We start from the raw sequence: 13655 nt of genomic DNA, 5'->3' as shown, positions 1-13655 counted from the left end.
CGTAAGAGCCTGAACGCTTGTTGATGAGTTTTGGGGATTTTTTTTTGCTCTCTTTTCTCCAGCTACGTTGGTTAGGTTAATTAAATCCTTTCTCTTTGCTTGTAAACCTTGTGTTGTTTATCACTGAAGTATCCCTTCCACAGCTGTACTCCGATTATTGCCAAGTAGTCTTCTGAAGGTAATAGCTCAGCAGGGAAAGATGATCGCTGCTGTCACCACAAAGTTGTAAAACAGCCAGTGTATTCTAGTAATACTCTCTGCTCCTTGTTTTGCTTTTGCCAAAGTACTGCAATTATTGTGATGACTCTTGCACAAAGCGTCTACAAAGAGATGCTTTCCAGTTAACCAGTATTTCCAGTAATCATACTCTTAGCTTATTACATTGAAGTTTTCCACTAATTTGGCTCAACCTGCTAAAATGGACTTGGCTAAGAGCATGATGAGATTGAAAGCTTAGTGAGAAAGAGGTTAAGTTCAGGCACTGTCACGTTTTGGAATCTGGACAAAATTTTGCTAAGCTAGATCAAAAGTTCAAAGCAGATTGAACCAGGACTTAAACTGACGTCTTGCTTTAAAAGTAGAGCTGGCCCTACATCTTCTGTGCTAAAAAAACCCCCACCAACTGAATATGTGCTTCATGCTAGCAACAAATCCGTGTGCACAATGGGTATCCTTTCCTATTGATCTAATGAAAGATCGATTAGATCCCATGCGATCAGCAATTGCTGTCTCAGAGCTCTCTGCACATGTACAGTGTAATTCTCTAAAGTCTGTAGTACCAGAAATGAGGCATTTTTAAGGCACTTAGCTATGTCATTGTCACTTCTCCTGAACCTCTTTTAATGTAGCAAGTTCAAACAAAATCCATTGATTTTTTTGGCAATGGCAGTGAGAGCACCAAAATTAGACTGCATCTATCTCTTTTGCCTATTGGAGCCTTTCTCACTCCCGCATTTCAAAGCCTCTTAGCCTCACTAGTTTCCTTCCTTCACACAAAATGTCAGTGTAGAAACTTCAAAAATGCCAGCTAGGTACTTTTAAAAGGTGTGAAACTACTCAATCCTTCAAATGTCAAAGTCAGCTACCGGGAGAGTTATTCAGGGTATGGCTATTTAGTTTTAACTTCACATTCCATCGTGTTCTGGAAGAATATTCAACTTTGGATAACCCTGACTAGATCAGCAGGTACCAAGCCAGAGCTATTAGTTGACATTTTCCACAGCTGATTTTCATAGAGCTTTTATTGCCTACAAGACTTTGTCTCTTGTTTTCCTAGGGGGAATAAAAGGTAGAAAAGCTGGGAACATACCAGTCAGAGAGAAGGGTGTCTGCCCTTCTGTATGTGGGACTTCAAGGGCTTGGCTTGGAGCAAAAATCCAGCCTTGGAAACACTGGGCCATTTTTATTAGGTGTGTAACACTATTTTTTTGTTGTTGTTTCTGGAATGTATGTAAAGTGGTATTGATTGTCTGTTTATTAAAGCATAGGTAGGGCTGGAAGAGTTGTCAGGGTACCACCTTCCCCATGCTCTTCTGCTGAGCAGTGCCAGGACAGAGAGCTCTTGGTGGAGGTTTGTCCAACTTGGAAAAAATGTCTAGTGAAAGAGCCTGTCCCACTGCTGTATTCTCCTTAATTAGAAAACTCCCCCAATAACTGATCTAAATTGATTTTGCTGCAAATTAAGTTGCCTTCTCCTCCTTCCTCCCCTCACCAGGGACCATGGTTGTTTAGCATCTGGTTTGCGCTCTGATCATGCTGCCTTAGGTTCTGTCTCTGCTTTCTTCTGCTTTGAAAAAAAAAAAAAAAAGCCTCAATCTTTCAACCTCATCTCCTAAGTTATGTTTTCTAAATCATTCGTCAATCTTGTTGGTCTTCTCCAGACCTGAGTGTGTTGCTATCTAAGCCAGACTGCATCATCCCCAAACCAGCAGAACAATTCCCTTATTTGTCTTTCAGTCCTCTTTCCCCAAGTCCTTCCGGAACAAGTAGCCTCTCCTTCTTTCTGTAGCAACAGATTGTTGTATAGCTGCTCCACAGTTTGTGGCTTTCTATGATTTCTGAGCTTTTTGCAATGCTGCTGCCCTGTCAGCCACTCATTACTGCAAAATTGATTTCTCCTGCCTAAGAGGAATGCTTTTAACAATGTTATTGAATTGCACTTTTGTCGCTTGCATTGCTGTGCCATTTGAAAAACTGCTGCAATTTTTTTTTCTTAATATTCTAATTGTGCCCCTGGATGTGTTTCTAACCACTCCTCCTTTGATATAATCCATGGAGTACCTTCCTTCACATGATCAAATTGTTTAAAATACTGAATAAAGCTGCTAACCTGACAGATTCCCGCAAAATAGCAGCAATTGCTGTCCTGCTGGGTGGTCAAGTGCTCTTTAAGAGGGGTGTTTTTTTCAGCTGGCTGCATACCCATCTCAGTGATTAACTGTTGTATTTCCTCAGCCTGATTAGAAGGATGTTGCCTCATGCATTAGGCTTGTCAAAAAGGGAAACTGGATTTGTCTGGCACAAACTGTTCTTGATGGCTAGTAAACAATGCAAAGAAGGGATAAAAAATATGTTTACTTTGTTCCAGAAGTACTCTAGGGATAAAAATTGGACAAATGGACCAATAATTTTTTGGATGCTTCCTTTCTGAAGACAAACATGATTGTCCTTCAGTTATTAAAGACTTCTCCTGTTTCCTACAGGCCTCAAAGAAAACTGCCCGCGTTTCAGATTGCATCAGTGGTTTAGATCATTACATGCTCCAGGATTAATAAGGCCCTGCCCACCTGAACACATCCACTTTACCTGAATGTTCTCCAGCCTGTTCGTCTGGATGTACGTTCATTTGCTTGTTAAAGTTAATTTGCTCTGGTTGTAGATAATCCTTTTTGTAAAGACTAAAACAAAATAAAAATGGAGTGCACCAAGCTTCACTGCAGCGGGCTCATTCTGATCTTTCCCATCAGGTCATGAGCCTGCGCTTCATCATCACATAGCTCGTAGGGTGTCCAAAGGCTCTTTTCTTGTCTGTTTTGTCCCCTGTTAATCAGCACTCGGTTTAGCCTGTTGCTTTCATGCCCTCAGTTGTGCTGGAAGCTGTGGTTCAGAGCCCCATCCCTGGTGGGGTGAGGGCCGAAGGGCAGAGGAAGGGCATGCTCAGAGCAAATGAGAGGCATCGGCGCTCTCTAAGATAGTGACCACAAATTACAGCATATACAAAACAGGCTTTATTGTCAACTGCCTGCCAAGCCAGGCTTTTCCTTCTGGTCTTCCTTCCTCGTTACTCTACCAAATATGGTACAAGTGCCTGGTGGGAAGGCGGGGAGGCAGAGCCCCGCCGGCATGCATGTCAACCCATTCCGACGTGCAGCTTTCCCCTGCTCAGAATGGTCTCAAAGGTGGTTTGATGTCGCTCCTAAATAGTTTTGCTGGCTTGTTTTCTTTACACACTATGGTTTTTGCACACTTGTCAATGGTCATTTTAAAAATGTTTAAAAAAATGTATTTGAAAGTGCACATAATGCAAATCTTTGCGCTGTTGCTGTGCTCTTGAAGTAGAACGAAAATGGGAAGTGTACTCTATGAAACAGCAGCCAGAGAGTTCAGGGCTCTGTTGTTATCGTCTAAGATGCACTGTAAGTAGTATGAGATTTCAACTTGCTAGGGCCCAACTTCATGATACTGTTTTTTAAATGGTCTTATTTACACCTGCAACCTTTTATTTTATCTGTGAGCGGGAAAGCTGTATAGCAACTTCTTAATGCACATGGGTTTTGTAGTGTTCATTTGATTTACGTGAAGAATTCCAGAGCTGTGAATTTGCCATAACAACGGGGTGGTCCATGCAGATTTGGGGATGTTAGTAACACTGGGATTAGAGTGGATGTCTCTCCCTGGGTGACGGAGGTGTAGTTTACACAACCCGGAGCTGACTCAGCTGTTATACAGCTTTGCTTCCTCTTGAGGAAACGTAACACCCTGCTTGGGATTGGGAAATGTAATTTTAATTATTTTGTTTTAAGTAACTAGGAAGAAGAAGCTGCTGAGAGCTTTGTCCCTAGTGCAGAGCAGACCTTCGCTGAGCTATTTTCTCTCCTGCAGGTATAGGTAGGCAGCCCAGAAAGGGGTGCAATGCCGGCTGGTTCAGAGCAGAAGTAGCTATAGCATTCCCAGCCCCTTCAGCTGAGAAGCAGCCAAGGAGTCAGCACGTATCCTGCTCCGCTCAGCCTGCAGTGTGGACCAGCCAGGGCAGGGAGCTGGAGGCAGCTGACCTCCCCCCGGGCATCTCCCAGGGTGCGCTCCCCCGGCGCAGCTGCTCCCAGCCTCTCAGCTCTTCCTCCCATCTGTACTGACCCGGCTCTTGAACACCAGGGTGCAAGGGAGAAATTTTCCTCCTGTAATGGGCATGAAGTGTCTTTCTGGATGATCTGGAATATGACCATGATTCTTTGTATTTAAATAACAGACATGACAAAGCAAAGGCATTTTCTGAATGATTTTATAAATGTGCTTCTGCTTATATTGTCCTTCTTTCACATTTATCTCCTGACTTGTCAATTATGTTTCCACTTTTATTCCTTGCTAGGTCAGATAAGTGAAATAAGTTTGCAAAAGAAGCATTTTCTTCAGCGTGCATAGCTCACAATACAAGGACAGACTTCTTTGTAGATCCTCCTCGCAAGGTCCCTGCTGCTATTATAAATGAGTTGTGTGCGGCCTCTACAGGAATTGGTACACAATTAATGCTTTTATTATACTGCCTAACTGTAATGAGATGCCTCTGAATGAGTGATAGAGAAACAATTAAGGAAACTCGCTGCTGTGTTTAAGCTAAACCAATACCTTTTAATTTTTAGTCCTGTTCTGAATCCTGAGTAGCAGGGGTAAAATCTTCCACTTTGCTAGAAAAAAAAAAGAAAAAAACCACTAAACCTCTATTTTTAAACATAAATCCAGATAAAATCGAAAGCTTTAGTATGTTATATCTCCAGAAGCACAGAATCCAAACTGACTGATCAGGGTTGATGCAACACAGATACAGATGGGACACATCATTCTGATTCCAGCACCCCCCCTGCCCCGGCTTCTTTGCCTTTTTGGTGCAATCAGGTCAGTTCCTGGCTCTCCCCTAATAATTAAGGAAGGTAAAAGCTTTGCCTTATAGGGGAAGCTGTAGCCATTTGTCTCCAGGACATGGAGCTCTGGGAAAATGTCAAACACTGCAAGATTCATGGCAGGCTGTGGTGTTACTCGCACCTTGTTTACAGATACTCTGAGGCAATGCTATTGCCAGCTGCAACTTGGACATGTCTGCCTGTAGTTATTAATGCTGGAGGATAACTAGTTCCTCTGGAGAGCTTGGGCTCCTGTTACATTTTATTTTCGTAGCTTGGAGGGTGGACAGGAGGAAAGGTGTCATACTTTCCATGCCAAAGAACTAGGCTGTGAGCACTGAAACAAATGAAGCCTTGGTTCCCACAGGTTTGTGCTGCGTGCTCGCCGAGACCCCCTTGGCGGGTAGATGTGCTGTTGTCCCATGCCTGGGAAACATTCACAGGGCTCATCCCTCTCCCATCTTTGCAAGCTGGTAGGAGCAGATCCACGGAGGAGCCCTTTCAGCCCTTTAATGAAGTCAGCTGAAAGCGGCCACAAGGTACAAAAGTCACTCCAGAGAGGAGGGGAAGCAGTCAGCCCCCCTCTGCCACCTCTGAAAAACGTTTACACAAGAATTGGAAATGTAAAACTTGAGTGCAAAGGTGACTAATGACCAGAGAGCGGCAGGACAGGCCTGGGAGTGCCACTGTCACCAGTTGTGGGATCAGAAGGCACGGCCAGCATGGGAGGTCAAGTTGGTCGTGTACACGTTTGGGATGCCTCTATGGCTGTGGGTTTGGGTTGGTTTGTTGGGGGCTTTGGGGGAGGTTGGGGGGTTTGTTGGTGTTTTGGGGAGGGGGGGTGTTGGGGTTTGCTCTTGTTTTGTTAAACTGATGTTTAAAGAGACGTTTGGCTGCAAAGCCGCCGGCAGCGCGGCAGGCGCGGGCGGGAGCCGCGGGAGGGCAGGGCCGGCCCTGGCAGCACGGCGCTGTCGGCAGCCGACAGTGGGGGGCAGGAGTCTCCCGCGAACGGGCCGTCCCTGGGCTGCCCTGACCCTTCCCAGCCTGTCACCTCCGGCGCGGGCTGCTCTGTGCACCCCCTGCGCGCCCGCCCACCCCCTGGACATGCCCAGGCCACCCCCCATGCGTGTCCAGGACCCCTCATACATGCCTGGCCACCTTTGTGCATGCCCAGGACCCCCACACCCCATGCACACCCGACCACCCCTGCACATGCCCTGGCACCCCCTGTGTACACCAAGCCCCTCACCCCATGCGTGCCCAGGCAACCAGCAGCCTCGCAGCCTGTCGCACCACCGTGGCTGGCTGTGCAAGAGTGCGCAGGGGAGTGCAGGTGTGCTCCGAGGTGCATATGCATATTCCAGGGCATGGCCAATACTGGGGCGGATGCTGGGTGCCTGGCTTGGTGGGTGAGCAGAGAGAACGCATCCCTCCAGGTGTTTGAATACACTGGCAGATGTCTGGCCGTGAGGGATTAACAGCTCCAAGAACTTCTCCGACCACAGGGACCTTCTGTCTGGGAATGTCCCTGGTCTACAGCCTCCCACCATTCTCCTGCTCTTGTGTGAGAGTCCTTCTGCTCTTCCTGCTTCTCCACTCACCCACAGCCCTCGTCCCAGGCACTGAGCAGCACCCAGAAAGACCAGAAGGGGCTCTGGTCGAGGTGCAAAATGCAGCCCAAGGGTGAGAGGGGAGCAGCTGGGTGGATGAGGCCCTTGTGGTGTGCACCTGCCAGAAGCTGCCTACAGATCCATCGCCTGAAATTTATTTTTTTATTTGAGTGCAGTGGGTGAGAGCTGCCCATGGCTGCATTACCCAGAAGTTACCCAGTGTCAGCAGCAGGTCTCACTTTCCCTTTTGCAGAGGCCTCTTGCAGCCACCTTCTACCCCTACTCTCTAGCAATAGCCAGTCTCTGATACCTCAACAAAATCTTTTTTTCTTGTTTTAACTGAATTTGTGTTTTCTAATAAGCAGGTCCGAGAAGCCTGTGACCAGCTGCTCTTGGATGTTTGACAATGTGCTACACCCTGCTCTAGGGCTCCCGGTAGCTGAAGATGGGTGCTGTGGTCGTGCAGCATGTGGCCCTGATGGAGCCACCTCTTCCACTACACATCTCTCCGTGGTTGGCAGGTTACCTCTGCACCACAGGCTTCCCATGGAATTGTGGATGTCCAGCGCTGGCGCCTGGAGGAACATCTGTCAACATGATACAAACATGATTTCTGCTCCTGCCAGATCAAGAGAAATTGGTGCAATGGGACAAATAAATAGGAAAGGACCCAGGGCTGCTCTGCCACAGCAGCCTGAAGTAGTAAAGGTGAAGTACACTTGGGAAGTCCCGCAGGGGCAGAGGGCAGAGCGGGGTGCCCAGGTCCTGTTCCAAAGTCTGAGATGACAGGGAAGGGTGACATTTTATTAATAAGCCACTAATGACCATCTCTTTGGCATTTCCTGAAAACTTTGTATGTTGGCTTTGCCTTGCCGTCTGTTGAGGAGCGCTCTGATGTCAGCAGCCAGAAATCCTGCTGAACCGGCTTGACTTGCAAATGAATGAAAGTCAGCTAATCTGCTGTCTTATCTCTCCTCCCACCCCCCACAAATCGCCATCCACTTCAGGCATCAGAGGGAAGCTAATTGACTATTGAGCTTCCTTTTCGTGCTCAGACACCTCGGGTGACTTGGTTATTTTCTCTCATTTTTGTTTCCTAAACAAATCTGTTTCAAAGGTGGTGCTGCTGCAGGTGTGGTGTTACGTGATAAATATCTACCAAATAACTGGGGGAGAGGCCTTGCTTCACCAGGTGCTTGCTGCCTCTTTGAGAGGTTTGCTTGCAGTTTTGTGGCCTCTCCCAGCTAACCAGGGTGAGTTAGTCCTGAGGAAGGACATCGGCTGCTGCTCGCCTTCCCTCTTTTCCTTTTCCCCAAAGCAGAGGAAAGGGGGGACTTTTGGGTGGAAAGGGCTGGTGCGGAGTGGCTTTCCAGGGAATGGGACTTTTGCAGGGACACGGCACCGTTCGGCGCTGTTCCTCAGAGTGGCTTTTGTAATGAAAAGAGCAGATATGTGTGGGAATGGTCCCTTGGTTGGGGGCTGGCCCAGAGGAGGAGGAGGCTCCCATCTCCACCTTACCTGGGCCAATAAGGTCTGACTCTGACCCTCGCCCTCCTCCACCCTGCAGAGTGCTGGACCAGCCATGCTGCCAGGCTGTGTTTTCCTTTCCTAGGCTGGAGACACAGTAGAAACTTGGAGGGAGGTGAGAGATGCTGAGCTCTTACCCTGACATCAACTGGGGCAAACTATTCCCCCCATCCCTGCTATCTCGCTGGAGTGAGAAAATAGGAGCAGGTCGTAGAGAGCTCCTCACAAGGGCCCCCCTCTCCTTAATGGCCAGGGAGTTTCAGGGAGCCCTGTGGGGAAGGAGCCAGGGGCCATGGGTGTGCACTGAGCCAAGGGCCGGCTGGGCATCACTGCTGTCCCTGGCAGGGAGAGGTGCACCCAGGTCTGCAGCAGCTACCCGTGGAGGCAGGTGAGGTTCAGCACAGTCCCTGCTGCAGCGTGGCAGCGCTGGATGGTCAGGGCTGTGCAGAGCCGTGGTCAGGACAGGGAGGTGGACCTGCCTGCCAAAATGTGCCATGCCAGATGGGGAAGCACCAGGAGAGGCTTCAATCTACCCCAGCTATAATTAGCTGGGAGGTGAATGCAATTGTGCAGGCAAGGCTGCAGGAGCACCGTGTCTGTCTAGCCAGGATGTGAGAGTTCCTGGTGACACTGCCTGTGCCGGGAGCAGGAGGGATATGGGCAGAGGGGCACTGGGACTGGGCATGAGGAATCCCAGCGTGCTGGTGAGTGCAGACCCACAGCTCCTGTGGGACTGTGTCATGGTGTTCATCTCTGCTGGGGTGATCCACTGCTGCTGGCCATGTCCCTGCTCCCTCTACAACCCTACACCAGAAAAAGGCAGTTACCACCCCTTTTGCCCACCACGTCAGGAAGAAGTGAAAGAAAAGCACTACAGATCAAAACATAGCCAGAATGGTTGTCCGTCCCTGTGGTAGTATGACCCTACCAACAGCAGGCAGTTCAAAATCTGCTCATTACATTGGGACAAGCCAGCCAGCAGCCAGAAATGCATCCATCAGAGCAGCCAGAAACCATCAAACTGCAGCATGGGAAGACATGCCAGAGAAGACATCTAGGATGACAAACTGGCCAGGTGGGACCTACTTCATCCATGGGGGCATCAGACCACATATCTGATGGCTGGGCCTGTTTCTCAGGGGTTGGTGCTGCCTCCAGGCAGCTTACAGGCTGCAGAAAGGCTGTGGGAAGCAACTGAAGCATAAATCTCCACAACTGGCACCACGTTGGGTACGTCACTTGTCCTTTCTGACCCATCTTCCCCCAGGAGCTGGCAGGGGAAGGTGCAGGTAGTGTGGGCGGACAGCAGTGACAGAGCTGAGATGCCACATGCACCCTTTTCTGCTCACTGGGCCCCAAAGCCCAGGCTAGTACCTCCTTCCACCATTAACATTTCTCCTGTTATTTAGCCTGCTTCTGAAAATCATTTATTTGTTTGTATGTTTTTGCTACATGTGCCTATATGGCCTAGGCCAAGCAGTTCATCCTTTGGGCTTGTGCAAACCCTTTCAGGAGGCTGGCTTATTTCTCTTATCTGTGAGCTGATGTTTAACCAAGTCAAGCATTATCTTGTTATAATCTTTCTCCATTGGCACTGTTGCCCTTGAGCCTTCTTCTTCTCCTCCTTTTTTAAGTCTGGCAGCATCTTCCTTGACTTGCCCTTGCCATGAGCACTGGGTTTTCAAGGTGACGCTGTGCTTCATGTCCATCTTGTTTGGCTTGCACAAACTTCCAGATCATCTCTGGTCTTCTGTCCACATTGTGGTATGGGCAGAAAGCAGAAAGTTCTGCTAGAGAAGGCTCCTGTGCAATCCTATACATTTCCCATGTGATCCATATGTTGCCATTGAAACTGTAGAACAGTATAGGCTTGCTTTCCTTTGAATTCAAAGAGGAGAGGACAGGTGCAGGAGAGAGGGAATGGAAGGAGAACAGATGCCCTGTTGTGCTGCATGGGAGGAATTAGATCAGCACAGTGCAAAACTACAGCACCTCAAATTTTCTTTCTTTAAATTGCAAAAAGAACAGTTCTTTTTGCAAGAACACAGCACTCTGCTGGGTTCATTTCCTTCTCGGGGTTACAAAATCCGTTCCTGGGTCTCCGCACGACAGTCTCATGCAAAGGCAAAGCCTTGCTCTGGTGGGATGCCCTCACGGCAGGAGAGCTTTCAGGGAGTTCGCTATAACCTTACGAAGGAGGGGTGTGCCCACCTTTTCACAGCTTTGTTGTGCATTTTGTCCTGCATGCCATAAATACAATTTTTGGTCCATAAAACCGGTGTGTGAAATAAGGTTAGTCACAGGACTTCCTGGCAAGGCAGCTCATAAACAAGCTTTCTTCACTTCCCTCTTATGAAAGTTCAGCTCTCCTCTGCTGTGATGACTTCTTTGTTTCCCTCTTCTCCCACTTATCCCCTGACTCCCATTAGTATCTGAGTCAGTCTAGTAAACATTTTGCCCCATGGCAGCCTCTCCAAACATAGCAGGAAGATCAGGCTCGGAGTGCACTCTTGACACATCTCCTGGGGATCCTTTCACACTGGCTGGTAGGTTATTTTGCTGTCCTCATTCACACATTGAGAAAGGGGGAACCAATGGCCCGTGTATTCAGCAGCTTGTTAGCAGTGAATGGTAATAGGGTCTGCGGCGCTTCCTCTTCCCTTCTTCCCTTTCTCACTCATATCCTCCCTGTACTTTAACCTTTGTATGGCAGTTTCCTGGACTGAGTGTGCTGTTCAACATCTGCTGGTAGAAGAAGGTACTTAACTAGGTCTCACCATTATTTATGTTTTACTGAAAAATACGCCCACTTTTCTGGAGGCAAAGGTGGTTAAGCACTAGCACACACGAAAGACGCACCAACCGCCGTGAGTTTTATGCAGCCTTCTAGCACACAGGTCACACTGTCACCATCATAGCATTTACAGTCTCACCAGTAGCCTTGCTGGCCTTGATCCACATGTTTATGTCTGACTTCCTCATCAGCACAAGGGATATGTGTACGTAGCAGTTGGACCAGATAGAGGAGAGCTCCCGAAGCAGCCAGGAGATGTGTACTTATGAGTCATCTGCTCTTTGGTTGCTCCTAGTTGGCAGAAAAATGACTCCGTACACACAGGGTTGTACTGGAAATTTCCTTTTCTTGCTGCAGCCTCTGTCACTGAACCCTCTTACACCCACGCAGCTCACCATGCTGGTACCTTGGCCTCACCCATTCACCCAGAGAAACCCCGGCCCTTGCATGGACCTACATTTTACCTAGCTGGCTCTGCTCGTACTAGTCTGATTGCAGAACTGGGACTGAGAATTGTCAGCCCTGTTGTCACTGCATTTGCCCTGCAACTAGTCGCAGCCATGCTGGCAGCTGGATTGGTTTGCTGCATTGCTTGAGGGTTCATTTCCTGGAAACAAGAATTGTGAAGGCAGGAAATTTTCCACATCACCCTACTTACATATTCAAATGGAGATGAAAACCTAGCAGGATTTTCTGGTAGCACTGTGTTTCCTTTTCTTTTCTGTTATCCTTTTACTCTGTCTTGCTGTACAACTAGCAGAACTCTAAACTGTCCTCACCTCAGCTTCTTAGTGCCCTCCCTTTCCCTCTTACTGTCCTTGCTGAAGTCTTGAGCATCTCCTGATTTTCTCTACACAGGAGCCACCATCTGTGATGTCTAGCAGCACACCCAAAGCCACGCACTTGATGTTCTTGTTGAGTGACAGTCCAACTGGGACACAGATGTTGAGCCTCATTTCCCACAATCCAATGGCTTTTGGACATTTTTCCAAGGGTTTTGTTCCATTCTCTCCTCTTGCTCAAGTTCCCTTTTAACAACCAATTCAACTTAGTATGTCTTTTATGCAAACAGCAATTTGCTTTTGAAACTCTCAGTGACAGCCATGTTTGTCACTTAGTGCTCTGGGAGGAATTTGGGTAAATTGGACCACAGACAAAAATCTTTCTGTTCCCTCTCCCAGGAAGGTATCAAATTCCTGCATTTCATGTGCATTTCTGATTTCTGTTCTGAGGAGGAGCTTGGTAACAGTAGTATTATCAGGCTGTCCTTTCACATTGATTCCTGGCTCAACCACATCCAATCCATTCATTAAAAAGACTTGTTGCCATCATTACTGAGTTCCTGCTGGAGGCTCAGGTGGGTCTCCATCAGCCGAGCTGTGGTCCCCCACTTACTGAGGCACCATCATTAATACCAAAGGGTATACATGGCAAGTATAGCACTTGGGTCCACTGCCCGTGACAGTAATACTGCCCTGATGGTTAGAGCTCACTGCCCTGTTTGGACTCGGCTTAACTGCTTCTGCAGGGATACAGGAATGCAAAGCTAGAAACAGGGAGTGGAGGGGTTTGCATTCAGCGTCCTGGTGTGGCCTTGCAGAAGCTGTAGGCAGAGGCAAAGACAACAGGTCTCTGCCTACCCTGACCACTCCTCAGGGAGCTGCATGTTAACTGAGAGCCGTCAAACACGTCTGTCCTTGCATGGGCTTCAGGGGAAAGTGCTTTTCCACAGCCGCATCCCACTTTCTTCCTCTGCCTGTGCTGGGGGAACTGGGAAGAAACCATCTATGGGCTGAGGTGATGAGCACACACTCCAGCCACATGGAAGGAACCGTGGTGCCACCGTCTCTTCCTATCTGCCAGCATCACTGCAGGGGCGGTGGATTTCTAAGCCGTATTCCTCCAAGGGAACTATGAAGTTATTTCTAGCTTTGACCAAGTTTTTCTCATCTGAGCGTCCCCGTCTGTGCCCCCCACCATGCTGTGACCGCTCCGCCAGCCTGTTTTCAGCAGGTACTGATAGCTGTGATGTGCCAGGAGCCCTTGGAGGACTGCCTGAGCATTTTGTGAGCCCCGTTGCCACGATACCGAACGCAGAGCAGATGTTTATTTCAACAGAGATGGCTTTGATTCCTTTTCAACTTTTCTCTTGAGCTGCCATCGTGTGTGAATACTTCTTCCCAGGAGCCAAGCACTGTCAGGGCCCAACAGGCAGGCATTGTCGCTGCAGCCAGCGTGGAGGGGAACAGGGTTGAGAGGCATGTGGCAGAGTGGCACAAAGCAAGCTGATGGCCCTGGCCTCTCAGGAGGGATGGCTGAGGTTCTGGGGAGGCTGGCTCAAAATGGAAGTGCATGGGCAGGCATGTGTCTACGCACATGCATGTGTGCCTGTGTGTGCATGCATGTGTGTTTGTATGGCTTCGTTTTGGTGCTGAAAGTCTGGAAAGAGTGGGGAAAAGCAGTCTCCTGCTCACAGCTAGTACTCCCAGCACTTCATTTTTCTCTTTGTTTCCTCCCAGTTGTCTTCATCAAATCATTGCTGCCTTGCTGCAGACCTGGACCAGCATGGCTGGGGGTTGAGCTGATGAGACCATCCTCTTCTAGAAAAAG

This window comes from Grus americana, chromosome 12 (assembly GCF_028858705.1).
Source record: "Grus americana isolate bGruAme1 chromosome 12, bGruAme1.mat, whole genome shotgun sequence".
NCBI classification, from domain to species: Eukaryota; Metazoa; Chordata; class Aves; order Gruiformes; family Gruidae; genus Grus; species Grus americana.
This window is presented reverse-complemented; position numbering follows the sequence as displayed.